Here is a 16129-nt window from a genome sequence, read left to right on the forward strand (position 1 = left end):
TAGTCCCTAGTCCTGACTTCATTAATAGCTAATAGAACACTCCTAAAGAAAAACAGAATGAACCTACAGTAAAACTTTCCAGAATAATCTCCCTTGCTCCAGTAATTTTTATTTTTGTTCATTCCTAGATGAGAGGATGGTACTTAACAACCTTCAGTAGATTTCTTCCCCATGAAATTCACAATTCCTTTTTGAGACAAGCTGATCCTGCAGCAAGTTTCAAAGCTTTGACACATTGTGCAAAAAAACAACTTCTTCTACATATTTGGCACTTATTCATTTTAGTTGATGACCCTTAATACCCTTATTAGGCTAGAATGCAATCCTTCCTTGTTCTGACTCTCCATATCATCCATGAATTAATTAAGCCTTTATCACAATCCTCTTCAATCTCTGTTTCCTGCAGGACAATAGCACACTATTTTCTTGACCTTCATGTGAAAACTTCCTCAAAATTCTGATTATCCCTGCCAGTCTTCTCTGTGCCTTTGCAAATTTCAGTTTATTCATCTTAAGGTTGGGAATTGTTTGGGAAGCAACAAAGGCAGGAGTTAGGATTTGCTCCTGCCACGATCTACACATCTGGTGACTTAGTTCTTACTGCTTTGGTCTCAGTTCTTTCCTCATAATTGCAACATGCTCCTGTCTTTGCTACTGAGGATTTCATGGACTTTCCTACTGTAATCCCAACATCTTCTAACAACTGGGTCAAAATTTATCATTCTGTGTATGCATCTTATACTTATTGGTAAGGAATTTCATCTGCAGTTTTGTTTCCTCCTTTAGTGTCCTAAGGCTTTCTGTCTCTATGTACAGTTGGTTGATCTCTCTTCTAACATTAATTATTTACTACTGATGCCTAAAGAGGCTGCCTAGAACAGAGGCCAGGCAGTGTTAAAAGAATAAAGCAGGGATTTATTAAAAAGGCCTTTAAAGGACACACCTTGGGCAGTGCAAGAGCCTGTCCATGGTTCCACCCAAGATGGACTCAGGGTCACAAGTTTTCCCACTTTTATAAGTTTTGGTCCATTTACACATTGGGGTTAATTGTCTAATTACAGTTTCAGATTAATGAAGTCCCATCCTCCCAGTTTGCTCTCCTCAATTCTCTGTTGTTTGCACTTTTTGGGCCTGAAGCTGCAATGATGTCCTTGGTTCTGGGCCTGGAAAAGGATTGTTTTGTCTGACTAAGCTGTGAGGAGAACTTGCTAGCACTTTATATGAAGTTCAGAGTTATACACTAATGCAGTACAGAATCTGGAAAATATGAAAGCTAAAACTTAAGGCATCACTAGTGTTAGATAATTTTGCCTTGCTGTTATTCACTTAGTTTTCTAGGACAAGATCTGCTTGTACCCAACCCAGTGAGACTCCATAGGTGACTTCTGACCATGTGAAGCTCTGCACTGAGCATTGTAGGAAGCTCAAAGTAAGGTAAAAGGCTGCCACTTGCATTGGAGGGGGAACCTGAAAAACTGGCATAATTTTCCAGGAAAGTGGAATATATTAAAAAGACAATCTGTTTGTAAGGTTCCTGATGTCATTTGTTTTTCTGGGAAACCTTTTCATCTTCCCAATATAGAACTTTTCCCTGAAATGCAGATGAAAAAGCAGAGGTGCTGTTCAAAGTAAAATACAAGTTCAGCAGGTAAATGATGAGATCTTGCTCCTTTGGCTGGTGTGATAAGCTGCACTCCCTCAGGGAGGTACCACTGAATCACAGAATTGCAAAGACCCTCAGGAGCATTGACCCAGCACTGCCAACTCCACCACTAAACCCCATCCCTAAGTGACACATCCACAAGTCTTTTAAGTACCTCCATGGATGGTGACTCAACACCTTCCCTGAGCAGCTTGTTCCAAAGCTTAAGAACACTTGCTGGGAAGAGATTTCTCCTAATATCCAATCTTAAACCTCCCCTGGCACAACATGAGGCCATTTCCTCTCAAACTCTTGCTTATTACTTGGGAGAAGAGACTGACCCCCACCTGTCTACATCCTCCTTTCAGGTATTGTAAAGGTAATGAGGTTCCCCCTGGGCCTCCTTTCCCAGGCTAAACAGCTCCACTTCCCTCAGCAGCTCCTCATCAGACTGATGAGGAGCAAAGTCTGATGCCTCACTGGAGCCCAGGTGAAAGGTGTAGTGAGATGAGATGTGGTGAGAATATTTCCTACATTGGTAAAGCCCTTGGGTCATTATCCATTGCTGCTTTTTCTTGCAGGAAGTGATGAAGCTGCAATGAGAAGTCTAAGAGCAAACATGAGAGACTTCAGAATCTTGGCCCAAAACAACACCCAGTGTTCCAAATGAAATTTCACAGGCTTTAATTGCAATGGAATAATTGACCTTCCTGCCCATTAGTATTTTCCAGAATGAGATTTTTCCTTTTCTGCTGTAGAATTCTGCTGCCTGTTGCTGGAAATCTACATCTGGGAGTTACCTGCAGTAAATCAGATATAACATGGACCCAGAAGAGCATGGAAAAGGAAGGCAGTTTTATTAGGGACATGCACATCCCCACTGACGGTCACTACAAAAGAAAAGGTACAGTAAGAAAAGCCCAAGAAATTATGGAGGAGGATTAATAGCCAGACTATAGGAAAAAGAAGACAGCAGTGATTTTCTGGATTAGACACCAGTGTTTTGAATCACAGATAGGTGTATGAGGAGATTCATTCAATTGTCCTATGAAACAAAGATATAGAAATAATAAAATAAGGAAAGAAACCCAGCAGCATCAACATAAGGTGAAAAGCCTCACTACAAGAATTTCCTGTGGAAATTTCCCTTTCTCACTCAGTATTTTAATGTGAAAATTTTAATTTTGAGGATTTTTGATAAATTTTATGTTGGGGCAAAACTTTGTTATGCAATTTGATCTTCTTTCTAGATTCTTCATGAAATTTGTACCCAGTTCTCTAAGCTAGCTCATGCACAGAATAACTGTCCAACCTTCAGGTTTTCCCAGTATACCCAGTCATGGCATGCCTGAAGGAAGGGACTGCACCTGGGGACTACCTGGGCAAGGCCAGACTCTTTTCTAGTAGCAACAAATGTGGAAAGCACCAGACACAACAATCAATCATGATCAGCAAGTGCAGGTAAGAAATGGGAAGGCACATTTGACCTTTTCCACATCTTTGCCCTCCCAAATGTCAGAGCAGTTAAAGAATTGCTCTTGTTTCATCAGACAGGGCATTAATCTCTGCCTGGTCTTTCCAGCTTGTTGTGTTCCTTTTAATGATATAACAGTTTTGTGGGTCTGGTGAAAAGCCCCATCACATTCTTCATGGGTTTTTTATAATTGTTTTCACTAGTGATGAAAGGAAATATGACAACGGAGCCAAAAACTGATTCAGTAATTTCGGTGAATTGTTCAGTACAGCTTCAAAGAATGGCTCCTCTGTAGGATCTAACTGATGGCATCAAAGGGGGCCTGAGACCTTCTCCTTCTTCTGTCAATGCTGGGAGCTCTTCTCCCAAATTGAAAATCCCACTTAGGTGTTACAGCTTGTGATGACTGTAGGAGGTCTCACCTTCCCCACACACCAAGCAAAATCTGGATAATGATGACTGCGCTCAGAAATTAATATTTTCTTAATATTTAGCTTTAAACTATTACTCATAGACCTATCACAACATGCCCCATTAAAATGTTTGTCCTAAAGAGCATTATTGAGTTGTTCCTCAGTATTCTTATTTCATATCCTCAAAAGCTTTTGCCAGCCTTGCTGCTTTTTTCACACTTCTCTAATTAGTCTCTTTATTTAAGTCTATATTAGTAGGTGCACATAGTCATCCATTCATAAATAGACATAAAAAAATAGAAATAACTTATTCTCAACTTCTTTTCCCCCCTGGTGTTAGCTACACATTTACTAAAATTCACTCTCTTCCATCATTGAAGTCTTTAATGAAGACATATCAGTAACTGTGGATTCAGCATCTCCACTCAAACTGACTAATACTTTTGGGAGTGATTTTCCAATCTGTCATCCACCTGTCATCTTTTGCTCATTGTGTATATCTGAAAATGTCACATCAGGCCTTACCAAAAACCAATATAAGTCAGAAAGCACCATTATGTCACTTCCCCTGTTTCTGCTCATCCATTACTTCTTAAAGAAGGTGAATAAATTGTTTTAATGGGATGTCACAGACTTCTGGATCCCAAAATTTATCAGTCTGAGAACCTGATCAAGCTCCATGAGTGAGAATTATACCAGGCTTTTAAAAGAGGACATAATCTATCAGATTTAAAAGCATTAGCCAATCTCTCTCTCTCGTAGGATTAAAACACTTTTCCATTCCCACAGCATCCCACAGTGATTGCGATGAGGTTAATGGGACCATCTTTATCAAAGATGACAACCATCAGACAGAAAATACCCCCCTGGAGGACCTATGGGTTTGTTTTTTCCTGAGGTGCAGATAGGATGTGAAAGACAGCCTTCAAAATACTTTTTAGAGTACATTTTTCAATCTGCTTTCATGGGTTTGTTCACATTCCAAATAAAAATTCCTCAAGAGTTACTTGGAATACAGGCAGATATGTTTAATCCCTTCACCTCTTCACCTGGAGAGAGCATTACACTAAAAAAAAAAAAAAAAAAAAAGACAAGTCTGGGTTGCACTGACAACAGGCACGTGGCAGAACAGGTGCTTTCATTTGCAGACTCAAAGTTGTTTATCCACAACTCCTAAACTTCAGCTTTTTACAACGCTCAGGGCTGTGTCCTGCTTTGGGCTCTGAATTACAAGAATAAAGTGGCTGAGCTGGGCATTATTCAGAGAGCTGGATGAATGCTCAGAAGTCAGGAAAACATAACCTAAGAAAACAGATTGAAAGGAATGGATTGTTTAGCCTAGCAAAGAGGAAATTGAGGGTGGACATGGCAGAAGTCCTGAAATATGTAGGAGTTGCTGAAAGGAGAATGGCAGTAGATTTTCCTGCATACCCATCTGGGTTAGGTCAACAAGCAGTGGGTTTCAGCTGTCTTTAGGGAGATAAACTGTCAGAGTAAAAACAGAAAGAAATAGTAATGAAATATTTATTCTTGAAAGTATAGGTTGAGGAGGGGTACGGGTTAGAATTTGAAAAAGCACTGCTAAGCAGATTTGTATGGAGCAGAAACATGGAGTAGGTGGGAGTCTCTGAAAGTCCATTCAACCCTGTTTTCTGTGATCCACCCCACAGCTGTGGCTCCCTGGTTATAGCTTCATCCCTTTATTGACTGCAGTGGCAAACATCAAATTGTTTGTCAGCTTAGTTATTGCAGAGACAGCAGTGATGGCACCAGTGAGCCGGTTCTGGATGGGCTTCCAGGTACATCCTTTTGGATACTTGAACTCAGGGCCCTTTTTCTCCAGTTCACTTCAATAGTTGGGAAGAATTGGTAGCTATCTACTTTTCCATGCAGTGAGACTGAAAGATTTCAGGGCACATTTGTGTTTGAAGCAACCTGAGTCCAACAGCTTCCAGTTTTTGAAGGTTTGCTTTCTTTACTGTTGAGCACACTCACTTCAACTTAACTCATGAATTAAATGCACAAGAACTATAAGATCATCTCACTTGACCATTCTATTTAATCTTTCCTTCGCCTGCTGAGACAAATCAAATCTGTTTGTTGAGCTACACTCAGCCTTTTCCCTTTGGTTCTAGGGAAGGAGAACAGCACTTCTTATATTTTAGCATGACCTAGAAAGAATTCATCCAGAATAAAATTGTGAAGAACATGAACTTGGTCTGTTCAGCCTCCAAAAGAGGAGACTGAGGGGAGACCCCATTGCAGTTACAACTTCCTCATGGAGGGAAGAGGAGGAGCAGACACTGATCTCTGCTCTCTGGTGACAGTGACAGGACCCGAGGGAATGGCCTGAAGTGGTGTCAGGGAAGGTTTAGGTTGGATATTTGGAAAAAGCTCTTCCCCCAGAGCATGGTTGGGCACTGGAACAGGCTCCCCAGAGAAGGAGTCACAGCCCAGAGCCTGACAGAGCTCCAGGAGTGTTTGGACAGTGCTCTCAGACTCATGGTGGGAATGGTGCCGTGCAGGGCCAGGAGTTGGACTCGATGATCCTGCAGATCCCTTTCTACTCAGCAGATCCCATGGTTCTGTGATTAGCAGTACCAGTCCTTAAAAAGGAGAGCTGAACCAGGAATGGAGTTTTAGTGGCTTTTCTTTAGGGGATTGTGAATCTTTTCATGTCAGCAATTTGCTTTGCTTTGTCATATTTGTCTTCCTTGAGCTCCACAGGGTTGTTTTCATTAACGAATCCAGAGTGGAAAGAGAGCTGCTGTATTAATCAATAGCTGAAGGAAATAAATCTCTGCTCTTTCCTGAAAATGTGCTGCTGCATGACATGCTTTCCTTGAGAAAGTTTTATTCCTGACAGAAGCCAGCCATCTGCTGGAGTGCTGCTGCAATAACCTTTTCTAGGGCTGCAGGACACAGCCACTTGCTGATTTTGAAAAACTAAAAACCCCATTTTTTTTCTTCAGATTTCATGAAAAATAAGCAGCTTGGTTAAAAAATGAGAAGCTATGAAGAAATACCTTAAAAATAGACAATTAGGGAGATGCTAAATGCTGATGGAGGTGAAAACATCTATGATGAGGAAATGGAGCATAAAATGTTCAGCACAGATAGAGCATCTATCTGCATGCTGAAAACCTGAACAATGATACCAGAGGGATGAACAGATCTTCGAAGGAGAAGGACCCAATCATCCTGGAATGGAGCCCACCAAGAGGAGCCAGCCATGGACATTCTGCCCACAGAAAGCCCAGACACCTAAACAGCTTGTTTGCATAATGGGATGCAGGATTTAACATGGGAAGAGCATTTTAAGATTTTGTAAAATTTAGGATGTAAGACCTTTAAGAAGATTCTGTAAATGTGCAAACTTACTTATAGGATGATTAGGGGAAGAATTGAAAGTGGGGAAAGGGAGGTACTAAGTTGAACTGGGAAGAAAAAAGCCAGGAAATAAAGGAGAAAGGAGCTGGATATGTGTTACCATGTTACTGGTGAGTGGATAGTGCTTGATCACTACAATCTGTCCTACATCATCATGAAATCCTATTTCCAGCCATCCTCTCTATTCCAAATTCAAGTCTCTGTCCCAGTGAGCTTCCAGGTGACTGGGATGAGAGATCTGGGTGCCAGCACCTGGAGAACACTGAGGTTCAAAGGCTGCTTATTGAGCAGGAGGGAGGTCACAGACCAGATGCTGGTGAGATCCACAGTGACAATGTGTGTTTCAATAGGAGCCTTCAGTTCTGGTCAGCTAGAGGGGAGGAGAGGATTGAGTCGTCTTTGTTCATGTTTCTGTGAATGCTGGGTGTGTTTGTGGGGATGTTGACTGAAAAAAAAAAATTCTCTTTTTGCATTGATTTGTGTGTCTGGGCATGTGTGGAGCCTGTCATGTCTGTGTGTCTGTCTCTAACTAAGACCAGCAGGGAAATTATCAAAATAAAAATCACCCAAACAACTTCACTGCATCTACTCAGTTTGCAAAAGTGACTGGAGGAGGAGGGAGGCAGGTGGAATAAACTGTTCCCACGTTTAGCCTGGAAACTAGGACTGTGTTTATATACTTGTCCTGATGGAATCTGTAGGGATCATGTCATCTCACCCCTGAACACTTTGCCCTTTGCCCTCACTCTGAGTTGATTTTTTAGTAACAGTGCAGGAAGTCATATCTTGGAAGCAAAAGGCTGAATATACTGCTTCAAGTATATTATATTGTATATAGATTCAAACATCCTGAGAGCATTAGCACATGGCAAAGCTGATTAACATCTTTCCCTGGGCAGAGAGGTGTATCCCCTTAGCTAATGGGGCTGAAATAATAATGACTTGCTTAATAGCCTCTGGCAGTAACCTGCTGCAGCACTGCTTAGAAATGACAGCTTGATGATAGGACAAACTGGTTGATTTGCCAAGTGAATTACCTCTGGAAGTGCACCCAGACCTCAAACTGTGATTTTTAACTTAACACCAAAGTTTGTTTCCCACCCACACAACACTGGCTTGCTTACATTTTCATTACCTACCACTGACAGGTCTCTAAAATGAAAAAAACATGAGCAGAGGAAACATGATGATGGAAAAGCATTAATTGAATTAGAGGCATGAAAATGCATGCTCACTATCAAGAGGAAAAACAAAAAAACCTTCCACACTCTTCCACACAAGGTGCAGTGGTGGACTTGGCAGGTCTGCGTTGATGTTTTGTTGGATTATCTTCAAGGTCTTTTCCTACCTAAATGGTTTTGTGATCCTGTGATTCTCTGAGTACACCATGGATTTTCTCTGGAATTTGAGTATAGGGAAGAGTGTCAGGACTTCTCTCTGTGCATCCAGTACAATTGCTGTGGCCACTAGGACTTTTCAAAGATGGAAAAAGACACTCACAGCTAAAAAGTGGCATCTGGGAAGGCAGTAAATCCACAGCATGATCCCTTACCATCCATGTGGGCATCCTGGAACAGCTCTGGAGTGTACTGGATGTACCAGTTGCTATGAGTAGAAAAGCTGCCCATTTTTTAAAAGGTTGCAGAGTTCACAGGTTGGGCCAGTTGCTGCCAGGGTGGAGTTCTAACTGTCTGTTGTTGTAATCACCAGTTGTTTTGGTTAACTAGTTTTGGTTAACTACCTGTCCTGGATGGTTGGGGAATCCCCCTTTGGTGAGTGACACCCTGCTGCTTCCTGGAGGAGGGCACCCGGATGGTGAAGAGGAGGAGACCTCGGAGTTATCATGCAAATGACATCAGAGCCAGCATGCAACAGGAGAAACCCCTCACCAAACCTAGACAAAATCCCTAAAACAATGAGTCAACACGAAATTGATGGATCAAAATGATGTTCAGACATGAGGAACAGAATCCAGTATCTGCTAAGACCCTTCTTACCCCTCACCCTAACCTCAAAGATGTTGGCTAGACAGAGGACCTCGAATGTCTAAACCAAAAAAGGGGGAATGTCATGATGCTCTCCTGAGGATGGAGGCCCCAGCTCTGCCTGGACAAAGCTGCACTTTTCCTTCTTTTTTCTTCTGTGCTACTCCTGGAAACAGCGGGTGGCATGAGTGCGGACCCGTTGGTTTTTACCACCTGAGCTGATTTTTAATAAAGGCATTAAAAAGGAGAAGGATCCCCTGCCCATATTTATTTCACCAGTGAGCCCAAGAGCTGCCCCATGGAGAGCCCCAAGGGGAGCAGCTGTCCCTGAGAGGCTGAGCCCAGGAAAGGGCCCAGCCCGGGGCAGGGAGGAGGGAGGAGTGTCCCAGAGGGGCTGAGAGGGACTGACTGCAGCCCCGTCCCCACCCCTGTGCCCCATGGGGCAGGGGAGTTGGGAGTGAAGGGGAGAGGGGGGACTGGGAAAGTCCCTTGGGTGCAAAGAAGGTGTTGTTTGAATATTTGTGTCTTTCTTTCACTGTCAGAATCTATTTTAATGTTTTGGGTTTTTTTCTCTTTCAAATCTATGTTGCCCTTGACAGTAATTGATAAAGGATTTTACTTTCCTTACCTCAATGGACAAAGTGGAAATACAAATATAAGGCGAAAAGCTCCTCCCAAACTTTAATTTTGCAGCAGATTAACAGCAGGAACACCACACTTCCTTCTCCACTAAGTAATTAATCATCAGCAACTACTTTTCAGTAATTTGTCCCCCATATTCTCATGTTAAGTCTGCACCTACATCTTAAAATATGGAGCCTGGATAAAGCAGCCACAAGCCAGATAAGTCAGCCAAGTCTCCTGAAGCTGGCATTGTGGAGAGGATGTAGCTCACACAACCCCAGTGAATTTCACCTAGGACATTCTGGGGTTTGCTCTTCAGGTGTTTTTAATGCCTCCATTCTGAGCTGAGGTGTCTGTCCCATGCACTTGACTCATCTCTAGCATAAGGTGCAGTACTTTCAGAGTGAATCCCTGTCCAGGTGTCCATCAGGAGCTGGAGACGTGTGTAAGAGGCTACCTCAGAAATTCACTCAAGTCTGCTGATTGATTCCCATCAACTACAAAGCCACACAAAAATCTTGGTCACACCAAGGCCTCTTGTACTCTTTGCTCATCTCAACTGTATTGGACTTCTTGGATCTTTTTTTGCTGTGAAAACATGTCTGATGCTTGCATGCTGTTTTCTGTTCCTTACTGGTCCAGGAACACATAGAGGGCCTATCCTAGCTCCTGTCCCTCTTTTCACCAAGAATTAGCAGGAAAAGAGATATAAGGAGTAAAAAGGCACTGTGTGTTTTGCACCTTTTACAGCTCATTTGGGTTTGCTTCTGGGTTTAGCTGGGGGCTCCAAACATCCTTTATTTTAACTGAGCCAATTCCAACTTCCACTGTTACAATAAATTTCAAGAGATGGAAGTGTCAGCAAGCTGCCTGGGTGGAAGACAATGTATTCAAGGAGCATAGTTAGAAGTATTCCCTGCTAATGATTTTTGAGCACTGCTCCTTTTATTGATGTTCCTGCTGCAATTGCCTGAAAGCATGTCACCCCCAGGGCCTCGGTGAATATTCAGAGGAAGCTATTATGTTTAAAATCGTGTCTCTACACACTGAAAATTAAGGCAACCTGTTGGCACAAACATCCTGAGAGCATTAGCACATGGATCTCAAAGGCAAACTCAGTGCCAGCTCGTTCCTGAAGTTGTAAGGCTGTTTTCCAAGGGTTTAGTGTGCCCCGGTTAACAGGAGCAATCAGAGCCCTGTTTGTTGTCTTCCAGCCCCAGCCTGATAACTAGAAATCTCAATTTACTATAGCAGGTTTTTCCCTTTGCTGAGCTCTTCTGGAAAGAGCCCTTTGGCTGCTCAAACTCAAACTCAAAGCCAGGCAGTACCAGCAGGATCACAGACTCCAGAGTGGGATCCTGCTCCCTCTGATTCACCCCAGAGAAGGGCATGGACAGAATCTGGTGCAGTCTTTCATTCATTATTAGTGGGCCTGACTCAGGCTCCTCCAGACTGGCATAAACTGAAAGATGGAGACTTTGGGATTTTTAAAACTTCTAGTTTTTACAATTTGAAGAGACAGGGGAAAGTTCACAGGAAGCACTAATGTCAGTCAGAATGAAAACTGTCTCTGGAGCTCTTCTTGCGTTTGTGTTTCTGGTTCCTCCCTTTTCTCTTCCTCTCATCTGTCATGACTGTGTTGTCATTTCCTGTAATTCTCCACAAAATCTGTATGGCAATCCCTGAAAATGTAAAGGCAATGACAAAGAAAATCTAATGATCAGTAATAATAAAGTTTTGGGGTTTTTTGTGTTTTTTTTTCAAAAAAAGTGTGCTGTTTCAGGTCTTCACCTCTAAAAGCTTTCCTGAATCTTGTTTTCTTTTCACCCAGGACTGAATTATCCTGTTGTGACTGAAAGGAGAAAGAACTGCAAGCAAATACCCAGGCAGTGTCTTCAGGGGCATTTCTACACATCCTAGGGGAGAGCCAAGACATTTGGCTATTTCATAGTGCGCCCATCTGGTAAAGTCCTGACTGGGATCCGGTTATCTCTGGGCTGTCCTCTTCTCACTTCCAGTGAGGGACCATGTCTGCCTCTAGAGGTCAAAGAATTATTCAAGAATTTACCTTTTTTTCCTCATCCCAGCAAGTGTTATCATGCTGTTCTATGAACCTGTAAGACTCTGTAGGGGTGGAAGGTGCTGCTTATGAAATATGTGCTATTCCTAAATTCGGTGATTGTGACATTGGTCTGTAACTTTTGCCCATGACTGATTTGGAAGGGACCTCACTATGCCACTTGTCTGTGTTTGTTGTGTCTGCCCATTACCTCTTTATTTTACATTGAGGCTAAAAAGTCTCTGGAGTGGAGACCATCTTTGTGTCCTGCTTTTTCACAGCCTAGGGGAAAGTGATAGAAACTGGTTTTGCATTACAAAAATGAAATCACCCACTGGGTTCCTGAGTTGCAAAAATATTGGAAGCAAAAGCAAAGGAATATGCAATCAAAAAGGTTTTCTTTCGGAAAAACCTACTGAACAGAGACATGGATATGAATCCCTAAAGCACATTTATTTCTTTATTAAATTTATTTGCATAAGAATGGTTCCCCTCATTACTAAGTTGCTACATTTTTTTTTTCCTTTATACTCAATGTTTGAGAACATCTTTATGGATCAATGAAATCTCAGCTCCACTGATTGCATCATCCACTGTTCAAACACTGGTTTGAAGTTCCTGAGTCATTTTCTGATGTCAGTCTGAAGCAACTGAATTGAGTCAAATGACTGATATTCCATGTACAGCATTTAACTGGGAGCAAAGCCTAGTTCCCCTTCCACGATGGCATGGCCAGAGTTAAGTTTAAAATAAATGGCTTCTTTTGCCCTAATCTTGCCGTTTCAGTGGGATTCTTCTGAAACTGCTTTTGCCATCAGAATGTTATTTTATGTGTGCACAGCACCGCTGTTTCATTTCTCACTTTGCACACTAGCAAGCATTAGGTAACATTGAATCTCACCTATTTTACCAGAGAAGGGCAGTACTTTGGGAGCATCCTGCTCTCAAGTTTGTATAGGTACCAGAGTTCCCCTGGTGCTCCCACACTGATCCAGTTTGATGTTATGGAAAACATGACTTTTTCACCACAATTCACACTGGATTTATGACCACAGTCAAGCAGAAGAATTAAGAGATCCAGGACAGAGAGTGGAGCAGCCAACACTGGACAGGCATTTCTAAAGCAAAGCCGCCATAATTCTTCAGTCTCAGAAGTCTGAGGGTGGAGCCCAGGTATTTTAAGTATTTGTGTTGTGTCACTGTGACCCATGGCACTTGGATACAGTGGTTTGCTGCCTTTAGAGTATAATTTAGATACACTCCAGCATGACAGAAGCCAAGCCAGTGACCAGAATAAGCGTGTGCTTCCCTGTCCTTGTCTCCTTCATGCTGAATCAAACACCCCTGAAACAACTCACTAAATCAAGCCTGGTGCAGATCCTGGTTGAATACTCATCTTTTGGCGGAATTTTCAGTGTTAAATTTACTGTTCCAGATCACTGTGCTGCTGTTTGAAAAGCAGTGCCAGCATAAGAGGCTGGTGGGGAGGTCTAAGCAGTGCAAAGAGCCAGGGCAGAATGCATTTATATTGAACAGCAGCAGGAGTTAAAATGCTGAACCCAATTCCTACATGAATTTCTCAAGATTCAGCTTCTGCTAAATTATTTATATCTTTTTTTCCTCCTTCTTCCTAAAGAACCTTTTACTAACTACAGCTCAAACTTCTTGCCTGTCTCATGGAAGGTAAGTTCCCCAGAATTCAGATTAGTCCCCTGACACTTTTCTAGTAAGTGAAGATGCTCTTTGAAGCAGAGGACACAGAACATGAAATTCCATGTAAAGCTGGATACTGAATCCTGGAGACACCTCCTCCTCAATGATCTTCCTGTGCTGGAGATGGAAAAGTATTCAATCCCTTGTCCCAATCAGAAGTCTTCTACCTGTGCATCCAACAACAGTTTGTCATTGCAGCCATAGGAGAAAGTTGGGACCTGTAAATTCTTTTCAGTCTCATTAGTTCACATTTTTTAAAGCATCACCTAATCATTTGTTCCTTAAAAAAATTGTTTTAAAGCATTTACTTGCATTAAAAGAGCTCAGAAAAAGAGTAGAGGAATAGAAAGTCATCCTGACACCTTCTCACAGACAATTGGAGGAGTTGTTCACCCTGGTTGAGCTGTCACTGTATTTCCAAGGCAGGAAACTCAACCAGGTGGCCTCAAACACCCATTTAAGGAACCTTCTTCCATCACAGCTTAACAAAAGGCAGCAGCTTCTAGGGTGAGCCAGGCCAAGCCTAACTCAGCTGTGCTCTCCTGCCATCCCTCTTCTACTGAAAACTGCAAATCTCAGTAGCATTTTCTTTGGATATCCCATTAATGGTCACTGGAGCACTTTCTGGCTGGGAGCTTGTTAGATGCCAACAAAACACATGGGATTTGCAGTTTCACATTCACAATTCAGTGGCTGCAGTGAGTCAGGGATTCAGTTGAGTTTATTAGTTAAATTATTATTTCTCCTCACTGCCCAAACATCACAAGGAGGAGATACCTCTCACATTTTTATTTTTTTCCTGGCTTAAGATCTCATTTTAATTCCAAGTTATGTGTTCAACTACTACAAAAATCCTTATTCACCTTGAATTATATGGCCTGCATAGTCATGAGCCCTCATTCCCCAGGTATTCTCAGCATAGAAAATTGGCAGATAAAGGTGGTGGCAAGTCACAGGGTGACTGATTTGTATAAATACAGCTACTGCTGCTGTGACAAGCCTGGGCAGAGTTTCAATCCTGGCAATGTCTGAGTTCTCTTCAGCAAGAAACACTCAAGAACAAATTCCAAAAGAATTTGGGCTGTGGGTTTTCTCTTACTAAGAGAACAATCAGGAAACAAACAATCCACAAAAGTTTCATGTTTTCTGATATTGTTGAGATGCAGAGGAATACTTAAATATTTTTCAAGCCCTCATCTGCTCTGTCTTTGGCTGTCTTCATCATGTACATAGCAGAAAGAATTAGAGGCAAATAAAAGCTCACCTCTTTTCTACACCAAAAGATCTTCATTCTTCTTATCTCTCACCAACACCAGCATGTTTTAAGGCTGAGTTCTGCTGGTTCTACCCACCTTCTGTTTTTAGACATCCATGTATTTTTACCAACTCTTGAAGTTTTATGGCAAGTCTCACCATTGGGTTTTTTTAAGTCCCAGGTTCTAAGATCATTTGACCACCTTTAGCAAAAACAAATCGAGCAATCAAAGATATGGATGATCATTGAACATCCTAATTCTTGCTGTAAAAATAATATATAAAACAATTTTTATTGCATCCTAATCTTATTAATAATATTTACACCATGCTAGAATCTCCGCCAAATTGTCATAATACCCGTCTGAAATCCCATGAAATAGGTTTTTCTCCCTAAAAAATTCTAAGGGGGACTACATTGAGACTGCATGTACTTGGTTTAGTCCATATTTCATATAAACCCAAAATTCAATCTTTAAAAGATGACTATGATCTTAAAAAGTGACCAAAGGTGAAAAGGTAAAAAAGACAATGCAAAAAATATAGTGGTGAGGTGTTCCTTTATTTACCAAGAAACTGTGAAACAACAAACAGAAGTCTGAAGAAACCAAAGGACAGCAGCATCAGATGCTGCCTTCTGAAGAATTCAATGAATATCTTGGCATGAGCTGTAGGACAAGGAAGAAGAATCAGTGCAAAGTGAAAAGTTGCATTTATTGTACCTTTTATGCGCTACATGGCTTAGTTAGTAGCCCTGCAAGTGGACAACTGAAAAGACAGACCATATAATATAAGAAAAATTAGATTGAAGGACATTACAGATCATCCAGTCCTTGTGTGTGAATGAAGGATTAATTCATCTGAAAACATCCTTGGCAGGTGTTTGCCTAATGCATTATTAAAAATTTCAGTGACAGAGATTCCCATCTTGGTAAACAATATTCTTCAGTGTTTGTTGTCCTTAGAAGTTTTTCTCCTTTTCTGACTTGAATGTCTCTTGCTAAACTTACACTAATTATTTTTTGTTATGCCAACAGTACATATGAAGAACATCAATCTTCTCTTTCTGAAACAAACTCGCCACAGCTGTGAATGCAAGGGGAGTATTCTAAGGAGCAAAAAGCCCCAGACACAGTATTTTCTAGGTTTCTGCTTTCCTCTTGATCCCTCCACCGAGTCCACATCCAGATTTTTTCTGCATGGTCCATGTGTCTTGAAAAGTTATACTCTGTGCTGGGCTCAGGATATCTGAGGCCCTTATAGTGTTGAGCAGAGTAGAAGGTGATTTTCACTGAGCCATTTGTTCAGGCATCTCAGAAATGACAGAGTTGTTCACCAGTATCACCTTATTTTTATTTGGTGGATTACTAATGGCTCCATGCCCCCTTCTGAGGACTTCTATCTAAGCACTCAGTCTAAAACATCTTCCTGGGTATCTGTGCTGTGACATTCAGTCATCATCCACCTGGATGATGTCTCCCAAGGCCATCCTTCGAATCGACTGCCTCCTCACAAGAGAGGCTTCATCCATTTCCCTTTGCTTTGCTCCTCGTTCCTTCTGCTTTTTGGACACAT

This window comes from Molothrus aeneus, chromosome 1 (assembly GCF_037042795.1).
Source record: "Molothrus aeneus isolate 106 chromosome 1, BPBGC_Maene_1.0, whole genome shotgun sequence".
Classification (NCBI taxonomy): Eukaryota; Metazoa; Chordata; class Aves; order Passeriformes; family Icteridae; genus Molothrus; species Molothrus aeneus.